This window comes from Urocitellus parryii, chromosome 9 (genome assembly GCF_045843805.1).
Source record: "Urocitellus parryii isolate mUroPar1 chromosome 9, mUroPar1.hap1, whole genome shotgun sequence".
NCBI lineage: Eukaryota > Metazoa > Chordata > Mammalia > Rodentia > Sciuridae > Urocitellus > Urocitellus parryii.
In genome coordinates, this window is record NC_135539.1 from 20,159,957 (window position 1) to 20,176,429 (window position 16,473).

At 50.1% G+C, this 16,473-nt stretch overlaps 1 pseudogene; it reads right to left on the reverse strand.

Moving 5' to 3' along the window:
- Positions 1-1,580: 1,580 nt before the first annotated feature.
- Positions 1,581-14,774, reverse strand: LOC144256956 (sulfotransferase 1A1-like; annotated as a pseudogene).
- Between the last annotated feature and the right edge of the window lie 1,699 nt (positions 14,775-16,473).

Here is a 16,473-nt window from a genome sequence, read left to right on the forward strand (position 1 = left end):
GGAAGTGCAGTTGTCTCCCCTTTTTATAGTTCTTTCAGTGATGGAATGTAGGTTGGAAGGCCCGAGGGGTGGGACACAGGTGGGCCAAGGAAGTAGTCTGAGCAGGAAGGACTTCATTATCACTTCTTTGTGATGGGCTATCTTCAAATCTGCTGGGGGCTATTCATTAATACTTCTTCCAGGTGGACTTTGGCCTAGGGCCTCTTCAGGACTTCATTAACATTCCATGAATTATCCTCTGTGTTTTCCCTGAGTCATTCCCAGCATGGCCTCCATTTTAGATTTCACTCGATATTAGACCCGATTTACCTAACTACACTAACTACCTAACTTTAAATCTGGCTTCAATATCATGGCAGCCAGAAATAAAACCCAGTGACTATGGACAGCTACTTCCATAGGGGTAAAGTCTATGAAGGTTCCCTGAAGCCACAAGTCATTGATGGCATCGAACCAGTCCTGGATGGAGGAGATTGTTGGTATCAGCCACTGGTCCTGTAACAGAGACTGTAGGAAATACTGGAAGCATTGCCTTGACATGGCGTCACCAGCACCTGAAGAAGATCAGAGCAAACAAAAACAGGATGAAGATAAAAATTAAAGCAAAGGTCAGTTTTTGGCAGAAGTTTCATGTTGGGGGACTGATAGAGAAGAGGCCAAGGGCCATGAGGAGGCTTAACAGGACATAAAGGCTCAAGAATCCAGGGTGGCAGATTAAGAGGTTCTCTGGGCTCATTGTCTCCTGCTGTCCGATGTCCATTGCATTCCATCGTGTCTGGTAGTGAGCTTCAGCAATGAGTGAGTTGTTCTCTTGAAGATGTTGGGGGCTCATCGGTCATCAGAGGCTGGTAGTGCCTAAGCAGAATCTGGTTGAAGGTTTGATTAGAAATTTTCTGTAATTGTGTTTGAAGGAACTTCATTATGCAGGGCAAGAGAGCACAAAAAAGGAGCATCCCAATAAGGGGCCCAAGAGAGGTAGCAAGTATGTGGCGAGAGAGGATTGGAAGAACCCCGTTATGGGATTAGAGGAGGTGGGTTTGAGCAATTGGGTCAATAATTCTTGTAATAACATTTTTTCTATTAGACCAGATTCATTAATATAATAACAACATTCTTCCCTGAGAAATAAGCAAGTACCTCCCTTTTCCACTGTTAGAAAGTCAATTTGGGATATGCTCGATTCTCATAGCGAGACTTATCTAGAAAGCGGTTTTTTGCATGAATTATAAGGGCATCTGCCATAGGTGTCAGGTCAGTGCTTACAGGATTCCTCAGTTTGGTCTGCTATGAAGCATAGCATTGCTGAACATAAGTTGGATGAGGTGGCCCAGTTGAATCCAGTAACATTAAGGGCCCAATTACAGCCAGTGAATGGGCAATCGTCTTTACCCATAAACTGAGAGTGGGTGGTGCCATCCTGTTGCCATGTTGCTTGGATGTAGAAGCTCCATCTGTGGGTTGGGATAGAAGCTTGAGAGAGATTAATGATTAGTAACAGGAGAGGTTGGGGAGAAACTTTGAGTTTGGTGGGCCCCAGCATGGTGGAAATATGACTGTATGGGGTCCCGTCCGGCGAGGTTTCAATGACTGAGAATGTAGCTCTCGAAGTAAGACTGCATCACCCGGTTGAAGAGGGTCCGATTCAATTCCTGGTTATGCTAGAACAGAAATAACAGACGGTGCAGGAAGACACGGGTCTGTGTGTTCTCTTAGGAGTTTGCATAGAAACATGAGATAGGGCAGGTAGGACACAAGGGGAGGAGGAGTGACAGGCAAGTTTTAGTTGATTAAGAAAGGTGCTCATAGAACAGCTCAAAGGGGCTAAGGCCTGAGGGGGCTCAAGGGGTTGCCCGAATTTGGGTGAGGGCCAATGGCAAAAGATTGGGCCAGGACAGTCTGAGTTCAATAGCAAGTTTAGTGAGATGATCCTGGAGAATGCTGTTAGGCCTTTAAACCTTACTCGAGGATTGGGGTCAGTGGGGGATGTGGAGCCTCCAAGTGCTGTTAAGGCCTTTGGAAACTAGTTGAACAACCTGAGAAGTGAAGGCTGGACCATTGTCTGACTGGATGGAGGCAGGAAGTTCGAACCTAGGAATGATCTGCTCAATAAGGATGGAGGTGACAGTGTCAGCAGTTTCTGATGGTGTCAGCAGTTTTCCTGGAGGTAGGGAAGGCTTCTATCCAACTGTAAGAGAGTGCTATCACCAAATTACAAACAGTTAAATCCTGTGTCAAGGCCTGACTGAAGAGGTAGGGACTGTCCCTGAAGCCTTGGGGTAGGCCTGTCTATGTCAGCTGTTGAAACCTAAAGAATGTAAGGTCTTCCCATGTGAAGGCAAAGAGGTAATAAGAGTCAGGATGCAGAGGTACTGTAAAGAAGCCAGCTTTAAGATCCAAGACAGTAAAGTGAGTGGTCAAAAAGTGGGGGAGGGTATGAGTAAGAAAAGTGTGAGGGTTGGAAACCACTGAGTGGATGGGAATAACTGCCTCGTTAATTAGGCGGAGGTCCTGGACGAAGTGATAGGCTCCGGAGGGTTTGCGCACCGGTAATATAGGAGTATTACAGGGGGAGTCAGTAAGGATTGGGAGTCCCTGGGCCAGCAACCAGTCTATAATGGGTTTAAATCCCTCCCTATGGGTTTTGGAGCTAGGAAATTGGGAACACAAGGAAGTTTAGTTTGGCGTTTCAGCTGGGTATGGACTGGCTTGTGGTGGGAGGCTATAACCAGCATGGAGATGTCAGAGAGGGTAAGAATTAGAGGCAGAAGGAGATGGGTGGTGGTATTCTTGGGGTGTAATTGGAGGGTGGCTCCTAATAATTGGAGAACATCTCTGCCTAGGAGAGGAACTGACAGGATGGAATGACCAGAAGAGTGATTGAATGGGTGTCCCTCCAGGGCACAGGCCAGCTTTACAGTTCTGTTTGGGGAGAAGGGTTTGTCATCAATCCCCATAACTGAGACCTGGGAAGGAAACAGAGGCCTAGAATGGGCAGACAAGACGGAATAGGTAGTCCCCGTGTCCACAAGGAAGCTTATGGACTTACCCACTGCCTGGAGCACTACCCTGGGCTTGGAGAGGGCGATGGGGGGTCTTTGAATCTGGGCTTCTTCAGTCTTCTGCAAACCCCAAAAGTTCAGGAGAAGGGACTGCCTGACTGGTCATACCCCTGCGTAGAGGTGCCGAGGAAGGGCCAGCCATGGGGCAGTGACTCTTCCAATGTCCTGTCTGGTTACAGGTGGGGCATGTCCTCGAAGGAGGCCATGGGTTTGGGCATTGGCAAGCCCAGTGACCTTCGCATCCACATTTGAGGCAAGCCTCTGGTGGAGAGGAATGCTGGTTCCTCCAAAAAGCCCTCATTTGAGCCATAAGCCTCAGGGCTGCTGCCAAGGCTTGGGTTTGGGGCGTTACCTTTTTCTGCAATGGAACCTGCTTTAAAGGCCATTTTCACCAGAGCTCAGATAGGGGTCTGAGGGCCCTCCTTAGCTCATTTGAGTTTTTCCTAATATCATAGGCCAATTGAGTAATGAAATGGGTTGCTAACACTGTAGCCCTGGTGGGAGACTCAAGATCCAGCTTAGTGTATTTGGTTAGGGTCTCTGTAAGGCGGTTGAGAAATAAGGCTGGATTTTCATCAGGATTCTGGGAAAGATCTTGAAATGAAAATGGGATGTGTATTCGAATGATCCCTCCAGCACCAGCTACTTCCCTGAGAGGACAAAGGTACTATGGTGGGACTGGGTGTGGGCACTGATGGAGAAGAGAGGCATGAGTAGGGGGAGGGGAAAGGACTTATCAGTAGAAGAGGTGAGCAGAGTGGGGGAGGAGGCTCGGAGGGATCTGGAGATTCTACCCATTGCAGCCAGGTGGGAGCCATCCTGCCTGCCCTTTGGAACCGGGGAGGCAAGAGGGAGGCACAAGCGAGTCGAGGGCTCGCGCAAAAGCTGCCGTGCACAAAAGCTGCCATGGCGCAATGAAGGTGAAGGACGGTGGCTTGTCCGCCGGCTGAGGTGGGATCCCGAGGCCTCTCCAGGCCACCGAGGGCGCACTACCCACCCATTTTGCCCACTGCACCAGGAAGGTGGAGCACCAGTGCACATGTCTGGTGGCCAGGCAGACTGGAAGCGTGCAGACAGGGCCACGGGTGGTGGGCAGTGGAGGACAGGAAGAAGAAGGAGGGGAGGGGGATATCTCCACGGAGGAAGAGGAGGGGAAGTGTGCAGGCAGGGCCGATGCAGCGGGGAGGGGGAGGGGACGTGGACATGGTACCACTGGGAGGGAGAGCAGACATGAAGAGCGGAGAGAAGGGTGCAGAGGGAAGGTTGGGAGCAGAGAGTAGAGGGCAGGATGGGAAGACCTGGGAATCCCCTTCCATGCTTTCAGACGCCAGCAATAGCTAAAAAGGTCCTGGTGGAGATTTGGATCTAAGGAGCCTTCTGGAGGCCAATGATTGCCATTATCCAGAGGATATGTAGGCCAATCTTGGGTATAGAATTTGATCAGGAGTTTGGGCTTGATGTCTGGTGTGAGGGAGAGTGTGGCCAGATTTTTTCATTAGACATTTGAGGGGTGAGGCTTCAGGTAGAGATGAAGAGGTATCCATAGTCACAGGGAGAGATGGGAGAGAGAGAGAGAGAGAGAGAGAGAGAGAGAGAGAGAGAGAGAGAGAGAGAGAGAAAGAGTAAGAGCGAGAGACAAAGGAAAAACCTGGGCCGGAATAGCTTCCTGGAAGCTCAGGGCGAACGGGGGTCAAGTGGGTGTCCCCAAAATGACCGACCATTGCGAGGAAATACAGAGGGCAGTACCCGGTTGTCACCAGGGAAGTGCGGTCTGTGAGACCCAATAGGGTTGGAGCCATGGGCAACTGGATGTCAGGAAAGTTTTTCGACTGGAATGAGAGAGTCAGGAAAGAAAGGAACGGAGCTCCAGCAGAACGCAGCTCCTGGCCAGAAGTTCAGCTCCGAGCAGAATGCAGCTCCAGCAGGACACAGCTCCAGCAGGATGCAGCTCCCATGGGAGCCTCTCGTGTAAACCCAGAAGCCTCACACCCCAAAGGGAAGCAGATCGCCAGAGGGTCCACTGCGGCCAGTGAAGGTCTTAGTGGGGTGGGTTCCCTCCTCCCTACCAGGCGTCAGGAGTGTGCCGGACGGTCACAGTCACAGATCCTACTGTCAGCCCGAAGGGAGTTGGCGAGCCAGGGAGGGGGAACTTACCTAAACCAGATCAGTGGTGAGTGCAGGGAGCCAGCGTCTGAAAGAGCAGACTAGGGTGGAGTGTCTCTGCAGAGCCTGGACAGGGCTCTTGTTAGAATGAGCTCACCCGTGTCCCGGGTTTTGACACCAGAATGAAAGAATCCTCCATGCAAGACACTTCGCTGGGGAGAATTCCAATTTTATTGCAAAAGGCAGTGTGCTTATATAGATCTAAGGAGAGATAGCAGGGCTTAGATAAATGGCAGGCCACCCATTTATTGGCAAGTTCTTCCAGATATCAGTTCTGGAGCTCAGGAATTATTTCTTATTGGGGCTAAGGTTTCTGCCAGCGAGATTTGAAATTGGCACCGGTGGGAGAGTTCAATCCAAGGGAACTTTTATCACCAGTGAAAAAAAGGGGAAGGTAGGAAGAGAAGGTCGAAGGCTCCATGTTGGGGTTTTTCTCTGGGGTGCAGCTGCCTTTATACTTTTCCCAACAACCATTACAATATAATACATTTCATGAATAAACACTTATATTTTATATCATAATATAATGCATATTATATTACATTATAAATATAAATACCATATAGCATATAAATATATATAATATGTACTTATAAATATATATTTAATATATTTAATAATTATATTTATTAATATATATTTATAATATATAATAGTATAGTTTATATTCTTATTCTCTGTATATGCACATATATAAATATATATAATATGAAACAAAAATACATTAAGGGCAACAGTGGGCCAATCGCTGAGGTGTGTACCTGTACTCCCAGAGATGAGAAGTGGACTCAGGATGACCACATGTTCTTGGTCAGCCTGGCTAATTGGGCAAGACTCTGTCAAAATAACAACAAAACAAATGTTGAGATGTAGTGTTGTGGTGTGAATTGATCAACACAATAAGTTACTAATACTGGTTGTGTAAAGCAATTGCTGTGGTTAAACTATCTGATCACTTGTAACAGTCCCCTCCTTGCTGGAGCGACAAGCATGGAGTCACTATGGCTCTATGAGCAAACAGATGTGGCTGAAGTTACTCCATCTCAGCTATTCCAGACTCCACCTTAGTTTTTCTGTTATTGCTCCCATGAGGAGATAGCTGCAGGACCCACTTCTGAGAAAACAAAATGAGAGCTGTTTTCTGCTAAATATAAAAAAATATTGTCTTCTGTATTTTGTATCCCACAAAATGTACTTGAACCAGGAGGTAAAAACCACACTGTGCCTGAACCCAGGATGTGGTTGTCTGATGGCTCTACTAACTGCTTTTTTTCAGCCTTTGTACCTTTCTTGCTTGAAATTCACAGATTCCATAGGATGTGGTTTTCTTCCTTAAATATTGGAACCACAGATAGCCTGGTGCACTTCTGTCAGAAGGACATTTGGGCATGGCAGAAGCATCCCTGGCCAGGAAATAAAGCTCTCTAATTTGTTTCAAATTTGGTCTTTGAGTGTTTTCTGAACGGTCTCCCTATAACAGTAGTTCAGTGATAAAATGCCCCACATTGTATCCCCAGGGCAGCGTTTTGGCATCTAGCTCCTTTGGCCAGAAGATGAAAGAGCTGGCCCTGCTGGAGTCTCCAAGGTGCCTCGCAATGGCTCCCAGGAGATTTTTGAAGCAAGCATCTTTCAGTTCCAGGTGCCCCCACACCCCTCTCCAGGGGCCCTAGGACACAGCTTCAGCCCATGTGAGAAATAGAAAGTCTGGTGGTCCATTTTCAAAATACGGGATCAGTCTTAAGTGGGTTCAGTTGTAGCTGTCTTAATTATGCGCTTTCCCTTTTGTCCTCCTTCCATTTTAATATTAGCCAATCCCATGGGTTGTATCATTGAGTCTTCCAATCAGGGTGAAGGTCTGCAGGCCATTGGGTATATGAGCCGGCCTACTGCCCGTCTGTTGTGCCTCCTAGCCAGATTAGGTGGCGTTCCGTTTTGTCACAAGTGAATGCCTAGGCCACCCACTTTCCAGCATAGTTTGATTTCTTATGGCACGTCCGTCTTTATTTCTAACACCCTTGGCACACAAAGTCCCTATGGGTCTCTGGGAGGTGAAGCAAAGCCAGGCTGTGTCTTAGGCATCTACCTTCTCTACTACCTGAATCCTGGGCATAGGGTCTGCAATTACGTGGGGTTCACTGTCAACTCCCCAGTGGCAAGAAAGGGGTGGGGGATCCGGTAGACCAAAGGGAGAAGGCCTTGGTAGGACGGTGAGGGTCTTCCTTCAGACAGGCAGGCTTTGAGAGGTCTCAGGCTCTTTGGGGGCAAAGGGCAGATTATATTGGGAGTGGGGGCTGTAATAGATATATGGGAGGGTCTATCCTAAAGGGCTGGGTAGGGAGGTCGACCCTGTGCAACTCTAAGCAGGTAGGGAAGGGTCCCACCACTGGGAAATTGATGAGCAATTCCTAGAATAAAGGAGAGCGTTCTGGATGAGGAACAGGGGACAGTTAAATACCTACAACTGCACTCAGGGCCTAAGGATGGCAAGTGTGATAAGACAAGCCTGCAAAGTGGTGAAGCCTGGAGGCTGGGCTTGAAGGCCTTGTGAGGAGGCTCTAGATGGGCCTGGAGGCCAGTGATGGTTAGGAATTCTCTCCTAGTTGGGCGCTGGTGGGGTGGAGACTCACAGGTTTCTACCTGTTTTCCTCCCAGGGATATGGTCTTCCTCATGCAAGCCGTAGGGTCTGCAGTGGCCTCCCTTAGGATCAACAGCCCAACTGGGGGGCCCAGGGATTATTCCCTGCTTCAGCCGTCGCAATGCTGTTCTTCCTGGTCATAGTTTGAGAGGGCCTGACTGCACCCCCACACCCCTCAAACCTCCTGTCCCTCTTGGAGTCGTGCATGGGCGTGGAACTATGGCTGGGGAGTGGGTCTCTGCACCAGCCAATAGGCGTGCGCATGGGCAGGGTTCCTTGTCACACAGACTCTGATTGGCTAACGCATGGTAAATGCGTAACCCTTGACTGTTGGAACCGCCCCCCCTCCACCCCACCACCAACTGAGGACTTGAACTGCAAAGAGGCTGTTGCCTTACTGCGGTGTAAGTACATGTTTCAGTGGAAGAGACTCCAGGAAGGATTGAATGTGGGCCATCCTGGATTCCAGACTCTTCTTTTTAAGGAAACTTGGTCAGGAGTGGTTATGGGGAGGTATGTCATGTAGGAATGACACCAGTTCAGTAATCTCACGTTGGTTTCTGGTAGACTGGTTAATCCCAGGATCCTTGGGCAGACTTGGTCTTCATCATCTGATCAAGAGATAGTGATAAGAAGTCCCTTAAATTATAGGTTTCTCGAAATATGATGTCTCCCTTCATCAGTGTATTGAGTATTTAATTAAAAGTGCACAGGTAGATTCACAGGTTTCCCATGAATTGGGGGAGTAACAGGCCTGGAAGAGAGACAGTCATAGAGAGTGAGAGGCCTGGAAAAGTATGCAGGATTTCTGAATTAAAATCCTATTTTTTGGTCCTTCATTTATGTCTGCATTCTCTTTTTATTATTTCTCCTATAGTACCTCTTCTCACCCACATGCAGACATTTATCCCTTTATCTTAAGAGGCAACTAGGAACAAGGTCTGTCTTCTCTGACTGCTTCTGGCTGACGAGGAACCATGAGCCTGCTTATCCAGGGATGGAAAGTCCTGTCCTGAGTGATCTTAAGGTGACATAGAAAGGCCAGAATGTGTTGGAACCATCATTCTTTGATAACCTGGGCATGTGAGATACTAGCCCACCACAGCAACAGATCAAATAACAAAGAAGTATTGCTATGTAGAATATAAAGGCTAATAAGAAGAAAAAGCTGTTGTAGAACAAGATGTTCCAGAAAACCCAGAAGTTAGGAAGTCATTGAAACTTTGGGCAGAATCAGACAACTTTGAGAGTCAAGGTCTTATAGAAGACATAGTTCCAGAGTTATCAGGGGTAACACAACATTCCACTGTAATGATGGCACCTGTTCCTTCTGGTGCTGCAGGTGATACATCCAGGGCCATTTGATCTTGTAAGATGAGCTTTCTCATCACTTTCATCTCATTGCTCAATAGTGAAATGTTCTGAGAGGGTTTTTTTTGTGTGTATTTGCTAGAGAGCTTGATATGCCATCTGCAAGCCCTGTTTGGGGACTAGAGATAAGCCAGATGATTACTCCAGTGAAAGACTGCTTGTTCTCACCAATGCTATAGGTTTGGGAAGTTGGCTGGAGAATCTATAGTGTTAATTCACATGCCTGTACCCAAGGATATCCTCATGCTTATTATCCAGCCTGGAGATAACCATGGCCAAAGATGGGTATCATGTAGTCATTAGGTGCCATTTGTCACTGTGTTTTCAAGGCTGGTTTCTCAACCCATGAGTTACTTCTACCCACCCCCTGCCCTTACTTCCTCCCAAGAAGGGATGTGCAGGTGAAGCTGGGGGTCGAGGTGGTGACAGGTTAACCCTTCTGGTCCCAGCGGTCATTTCCTGAAGATTTCTAGTTCCCCTGAACCACGAGTGGAAGAACCAGTGAGTATATCTATTCAGGAGGCCCCCAGAAGGGCCCATCCTCCCCACAGTGCAGGAGAGATGCAGAGAGGGAGCCTCAGTCCTTTAAGAGCCCCAGCCTACAGCCCCCGGCAGCCACCGCTGCATTCAGCTCATGGTGAAGGGAGCCCTCCTATATTCTATAGAGAAGTGACTTGTCTACAGTCACATGGCTTGCATAGAGGGTGAGACCAAGTGGGTAGACAGGGACATTTGTACACCTGCCCCCAGTGTTACCTATCCAGTAGATAAGGAAGAAAGGTCAAGGAATGGGGTTTTTGGTTGTCCCTGAATGGTATGACCCAAGCTGTACTGTGTCCCAGACACCCATCCCAAAGAGCTCTGTGTTGTCCCAGCTCAGGCGGTCACTCCTAAGTTGGGCAGCAAAAGCTGCTCCCAAGACCTGCTTGACATGGTTGGAAACCTCTGCCTACAGGGTCCCCCAGGCACAGAGCCCAGGCCAGGTGGATGGGAAGGGCTCTAAGAGACAGGAGCAAGATGCAGACTTAGCCCATGACTCAGGATCTGCCCTGTGGAAGCCGATCTTTGGTTTGCTTGTGTGAAAATGAGGGTCAAGGTCTTGCTTTCATTCTACAGATTTTCCTAAAGGCAGTAGAATGAATGAGACATAGGTTTCCTATGTCCATATATCAACACAGGACCAGTGACCTGCCACATCATGACAACCACAAGATGGGATCCAAATTAGAATAAGTTATACTCCCTGTGTGTGTAATATATCCAAGCACTCTCTAATGACATGTATATTTAAAAACAAATAAAAAGAAGAAACAAAATTTACCTTAAATATGTCTCATTGGTATTTTTATACTTTGGTCCTGCAGTAGGAAACATGTATCACGTAGGCCTGTTGGTTCATGTCCCCTCATTTTATAGCACTGGCCAAACAGTGGATGTGTTTACACTAACACTCCCACACATGTGTAGTGTGTTGCACATTGCCACAGTCTGACTGGGCACAATTCAGGAGCCACTTGTCAAAAGAAACAAACTTTATTTTTAAAACTACAAACGCCAAACAAAACAGCTCCTCAGGAAAAACCCTCAGAGCCCAACTGCCACCACCGGCTTCCACAAGCCTCTCCCACACACCAACCACCACCTCCCACAATCCTCCTGCTCTTGAGGCCGATTGGCTAGGTCGCGTGGGCGGAGCCAAAGAAGTCCCCCAATGAGCAGTTCCGTAGTCTGAAGGGCAGGGAAACAGCCCAATGAACATGACCGCAGAGGAGCCAATCAACTAGATGTTGCTGGGGCCACTGTGAGCCAATCATCAGCTGGCAGCTTGAAGGGCAGGGAAACAGCCCAATGAACATGACTGCAGAGGAGCCAATCAGCTAGATGTTGCTGGGGCCACTGTGAGCCAATCATCAGCTGGCAGCTTGAAGGGCAGGGAAACAGCCCAATGAACATCACCGCAGAGGAGCCAATCAGCTAGATGTTGCTGGGGCCACTGTGAGCCAATCATCAGCCAGCAGCTGGAAGTTTGCTGGCAGCGGGAAGTTTGCTGGGGCCCCTTTGGCTGTGGCTCTCAACAGCACATGGCTATGGTGTCACTGGGTGAGAGAAGGTTTCAAGCTCCTTCTTGTGCTTTCTGTGTGTCCGTCCTTGGGTGAACTGTCATTACACAGCACACGACTGTCCTCAGGATTTCCCTACTTCATCCCAAGACAGAGGTGATTCTGACCACACCTCTTGGTTCTCTCTTCTTCTATGACACAGGGCCTGTGCCTCCCTCCTTCCTCCAACCGCCCACTCTGCTTCTTGCTGTGGGGGGAACCAGGGGGCTTAGCAGAGCCACACCCTGTATCCTGAAGCAAGGCCCACGTGTGGCTGCCACCCAGGTGCTACCTTCCAGGCCCACAGATGTCTTGTCATGGTGGGCAGACCCCTCGGCCCTTGGTCTTGTCTCCTTGCAAGTTTGGTTCTGTTTGAAGTTGAGGGGTGCATGGAGCCTGCATGAGAGGCCAAAGGTCCACACTGAATGATTGGTTCTCAATTTGGGGTGAATTACCACATAAATGAGTAGAAAAGTGCGCAGAAGGGTAAGGTTAAGGTTCCTGCGGGTTTTGCTGACCCAGCACACTCAGGCCAGGGGGGGAGACAGAGGTGACTGCTCCTCCAAACCACCCTTTGGCAACTTTCTAGCTCCTCCCCCCAAGGGTGACCACTGTCCCCACACCTCATCACTCTGGCAGTTTAGCTTGTCAGGGTCCCAACTTGGACATCTCGTGGATGGGCAGGGAAGGGGCTGGACCCTTGGTGGTAACTGGGGAGGTGGGGGCTAGCTGCTGAGCTCCTCTGACAGCACAGGGCAGGGTGCTGGGGGTCTCAGGGCAGGTGCCCCTCCCTGGGGCTTCAAGGGCATGCCTCCTTCCCTCTTGGCCAAGATCGTGGGTTTATACAATGATTTGGAGCCTCCTCAGAAGACCATGCGCAGAGGGGTGCTGGTGACCTTGCTGCAGCAGTCAGCCATGATCCTGCCCCTGTGGATAGGGAAGCCTGGTGACAAATGCGCAAGGAAGCTGGCAGGATGGGCCTGGTGTTCAGGCCCAGATTAATGCTCCTTCCACTCTCAGGCCCCCACCCATCCGTGGAGACACTCCAGCATCAGGGGACTCTGTGCCCAGACCTCCTGACTCAGTTTTCATCCTTCTTGCTGACACTGACCCAGGTGAACTGGTCACATGTAACCTGATGCAGGCTGAGCACTCTGTACCTGTACCTCCAGGACACCTGCCTGCTGCCCTCTGGGCTGTCTTTGATCTTCTTAACACAGGGGAACTGAATGGCATCTGACCCCTTGTCATTCTAGCATGACCCTTTGGGGATGGAGTCTCACCCCTCCTCTCCCTGCTCTTTGTCTTCTGCCCTAGGCCACCTTCACTGAGGACCAGCTCTGGAGCAGCAGGGAGTGGGAAGGGGATCTGGACCCCTTGACTTCAGAGGGGAAGGTGAGGCCTTCAGGTGCCTGGAACTCTCAGGGTTCCTGCTGGTCCAGGGCTCCAGGCCAAGAGGAGGCTGGCCTGTCCTGGAAACCTCCGAGCAGTGCCTCCTGCCTGCATCCTGCAGCCCATAATGAAAATTCCACCATATTTGAAGACATATCCTATGCAGATGGCTGCTTCCCTCCTCTCAGTTTGACCCAGAAGTACCTGGTGGCTTCTAAAGCTTGTTTGCTCCCTGAGCAAACACAAGTGAAGTCCCCTCTCTGGTGTCACAATGGAGATGGCCACTTCCACTTGGAAATATCTCAGTCTGAGATTTTCACTCTGGGACTTTTTCTAGACCCATTCTGTTTTTGATCATGGAGTGAACCCCCCTTGGTGCCTTAGGAGAGAGGAAGGGAGAGTCTTCCTTCAGAACTGTGGTCCCAGGCTTGGCACAGCCTTGGGCATGTGTAACTGACCCAAATGCTAAGAGATAAGGGTTGTGCTGGGTCCTGAGCTGGGCTGGCTCTGAGGTTCCAGGCCAGGAAGGCAGTGTGGGGAGTCCTGGGCTGGGTGGGCCTGCCAAAGGGGAGGGTCCTGAGGGCCTTGTCAAGTCCCTTGAGGTTCCTGCCTCCTGGATGGGACATAGATAGAAGTAGTAGGCAGTCTCACCTCCTTCAGGTCTTCATAAAAGTGGTAGAGCACAGGATGAGTGCGGTTCAGCTCCCTCCATTCCTGCACATGCTGGTACCATGACCCATAGGACACTGGGGAAGGGGACCAGCAGGATTTGGTAAGAGTTTTAGGTGGCCGTCCTCAGCTCCAGCCCTCTCCTTCCTCCAGACTGGGGCCCACCTTGTCCATCCATGAACTTCTCCAGGAAGCTATCCCAGGTGCCAGGGTCAGGGTGCACCTTGGCCATTTTGTAGAAGTTGTAATAGGAGACAGCCAAGTCCTTTGCATTATGGGCAACATAGATCACCTGCAGGGACAGATGACACCCTCTGCTAGCTATGCCACCCCACGCACACACCCCAGGACCGCCTGCCCTCCTGGCTGCCTGGCCCCCTTCACAGCACCTCTGTGGGCGGTCCCCTCTCAGCTTGACAAGGGAACACGCTGAGGCCTTGAGGCTGACTTGCTGGAGACCTCAGGGATGGCTATGGCAGCTGGGATCTGAACTCAGCTTTGATGGGAGACTCCTGGCTGGTCCCTGGAGCCATACTTCATCCTATCTCACCCCTGGGATTCCACCACACACCCAGATGGAGAACAAGGCAGTCAGGGGACCCTCCAGCCCCTCTGTGAGCCTCTGAGCACCAGGCTCCCCTGCCCTCGGGTCTGCACTGAAGAGTCTCGCTCTCCTCCTTGTCTTGGGCCTGCCACAGTGAGGGCAGGTGGCCCTCCCACTTGTGCAGAGACAAAGCTTGAAGAGACTTTCCTTGCAGAACAGGACCAATGCTGGAATGGCCTAGTGGCCTCTGCTGCCACTCACCTTGACCTTCTGATCCAATAGACCCTGGGAAAGCAGGGCCAGACCAGGTGTATCTTGAGAATTCGAGGGGCGGGTGTATCTTTCAAAGTTTCCAGATGTAACGTGCAGGCAGGAAAAGTTATGGTGTGCTGGAGCCCAATCCTTCTAACACCACATGATACAGCAACCTACCACTCTCACCTGAAGGAACCCCTGGGCATTTGAACTCAAGGAAGGGCACTCGTAGATAGACTGGGGCCCAGTGACACTTCTCTGGGTCACCACCCTGGTATATCATGTCTGCTATCTCACTTATTCATGTGGTACCTGTGAGGGAAGGAAACAGAGGTGAGCAGGTGGAGGGCCTGGTCCTGTTGACCGAGGTCAGGGTTGCAGCCCCAGCGGGGGAGCTGTGTGATCCTCCTCACTTACCAGACTTGGGGTAGGTGCTGATGAGCAGGTCATCGGGCCAAGCCTGGAAGTTCTGAAGTGGCCCCATCACCTCTGCAAAGTACTTGATGAGCGAGATGAGGGTCAGGTTGCACCTTGACCTTCTGATCCATTGGCCAGTGGAGGGAGAGATGTCCTGAACCAGTTCCATGCTCCTGAGCCAGGGGCCAGCGCCTGCTCTGCTTCTCTGAATCCCTTCACAAAACAGCATTTGCTGGATACTTGCTATGAAATAGGGACATTGAAGCTTCAGGAGGTCAAGTGATTTTCTCAAGCTCACTAAGCTAGTAAGTGGCAGCTGGACTGGAAAGTGGTCTAACTCCAGTGCACTGGTTCACAGGTCATGCTGCATCTTCTGATTACTTGCAGAACTTTCCAGGACCCCAGTGCCTGGCTGAAGCCCAAGCAATATAAGCAATTTCTGGAGCTGCAGTCCAGAAATCGTTTCAGAAGTTTTCCAAGAAATCCTAGGAATCATTTGAGCTTATGAGAAATTCCTCCACGGTCTGCTCTTTGTTTTCCTTTGTTTTGGAAGGTTTGTGGTGCTGAGAATGGAGCCCAGCATATCCTGCCTGCTGGCTAACAGCTCTACCATTGAGCTCTGTCCTTGCCCAGCCTGCTCAGACTAATTGCTCATTGGCCAGCTTGCGGCTCTTACTACATTCTGCTCACATCACAGCAGACATTCAATGGGTTCCTCCTTGAGCTCCTTGGTCCTTTCCATCCAGAAACACAGTAGGCCAGCTTTAGCAGGGATTCAATGTATCCAGCCAATCTCCATCTAGGCTCCTGGACAAATATGACCAATTGAAATGAGGGGAAGAGTCCAGAGGTTCAATGAGTTCTCAGAGGTAATCCAGTTCCCGAAGTACTCCGTATATGCATACCTTCAGGAGAAGGCAGTAGACAGCTTTTTCTAATGGACCATGTAAAAGAGGGAGAGCGGAGGGGAAAGATGGGGTGTGGGTCAGCTCACCTTCCCTCTGGCTGAAGTCTCTGGAGACCAAGGGATCAGTCCAGAGCAGCCTCAGGCATTCCAGGATCTGCAGATTCTGAAAACCAGGGCAAGTCCAGAGTGCTGAGTGGGCAGAGCCAAGGGACTGAGGTGGAGCAGAGCAAGGAGGGCTGTTTTTGAGGCAGCATGAGATAGGAAAGACAAGGTTGCCAGAGCCTACTAGCCCTGGATGAGCCCCTGCTTCATGGCTCCTATGGGACCTCAAGGAGTGTGGCTCACGGCTGGAGGAGGCTGGACAGGAAGAGTCAAAGGGCCTCACGGAGGGAGAGCTCCCCACTTCTTTGCCTTTTCTATTGGGATTAAAATCAATTTGTAGCTGGGCACCGGAGTAGGGAGTCTTCTGAGTCTCCTAAGAATAGTGAGTTCTTAGTGTCAGCTGGACAAAAACAGGCAAAGAGGCCTTTGGGCTGGGCAGAGGCTGGCCACGTGGTAGGTCCACTGGCCCCCCCCCCCCATTTCTGTTTCATTCACTGAGAATGAATACTACTTGCAAATACCAGAATTTACCCTTAACACACACTTTTGATTGCGCTCAAATACAAACTGTCCAAAGTGTGGTGGAGGGGAGTGGGTGAAGAAAAGTTGCAGAAAAGGGTTGAGGAGGCTGAGGATCAGGTGTGCAGCATGTCTGTCCAGTGTTCCTGTGGAGATAAGAACTTGGTCAAAGGCAGCCCCCGAGATGGAGGCGGATGAGTGGGGGCCAGAATCACCTCTCACTTCTTGTTCCAAGCCATCTTCCTCCTCAGTGCCCAGCTGGCACAGCCGACTCACTCCCAAAGTAGTGAGTTCCACCTGCTGAGAGTGCTCTTGGTAGGAGATGATACAGAGTCAGGAT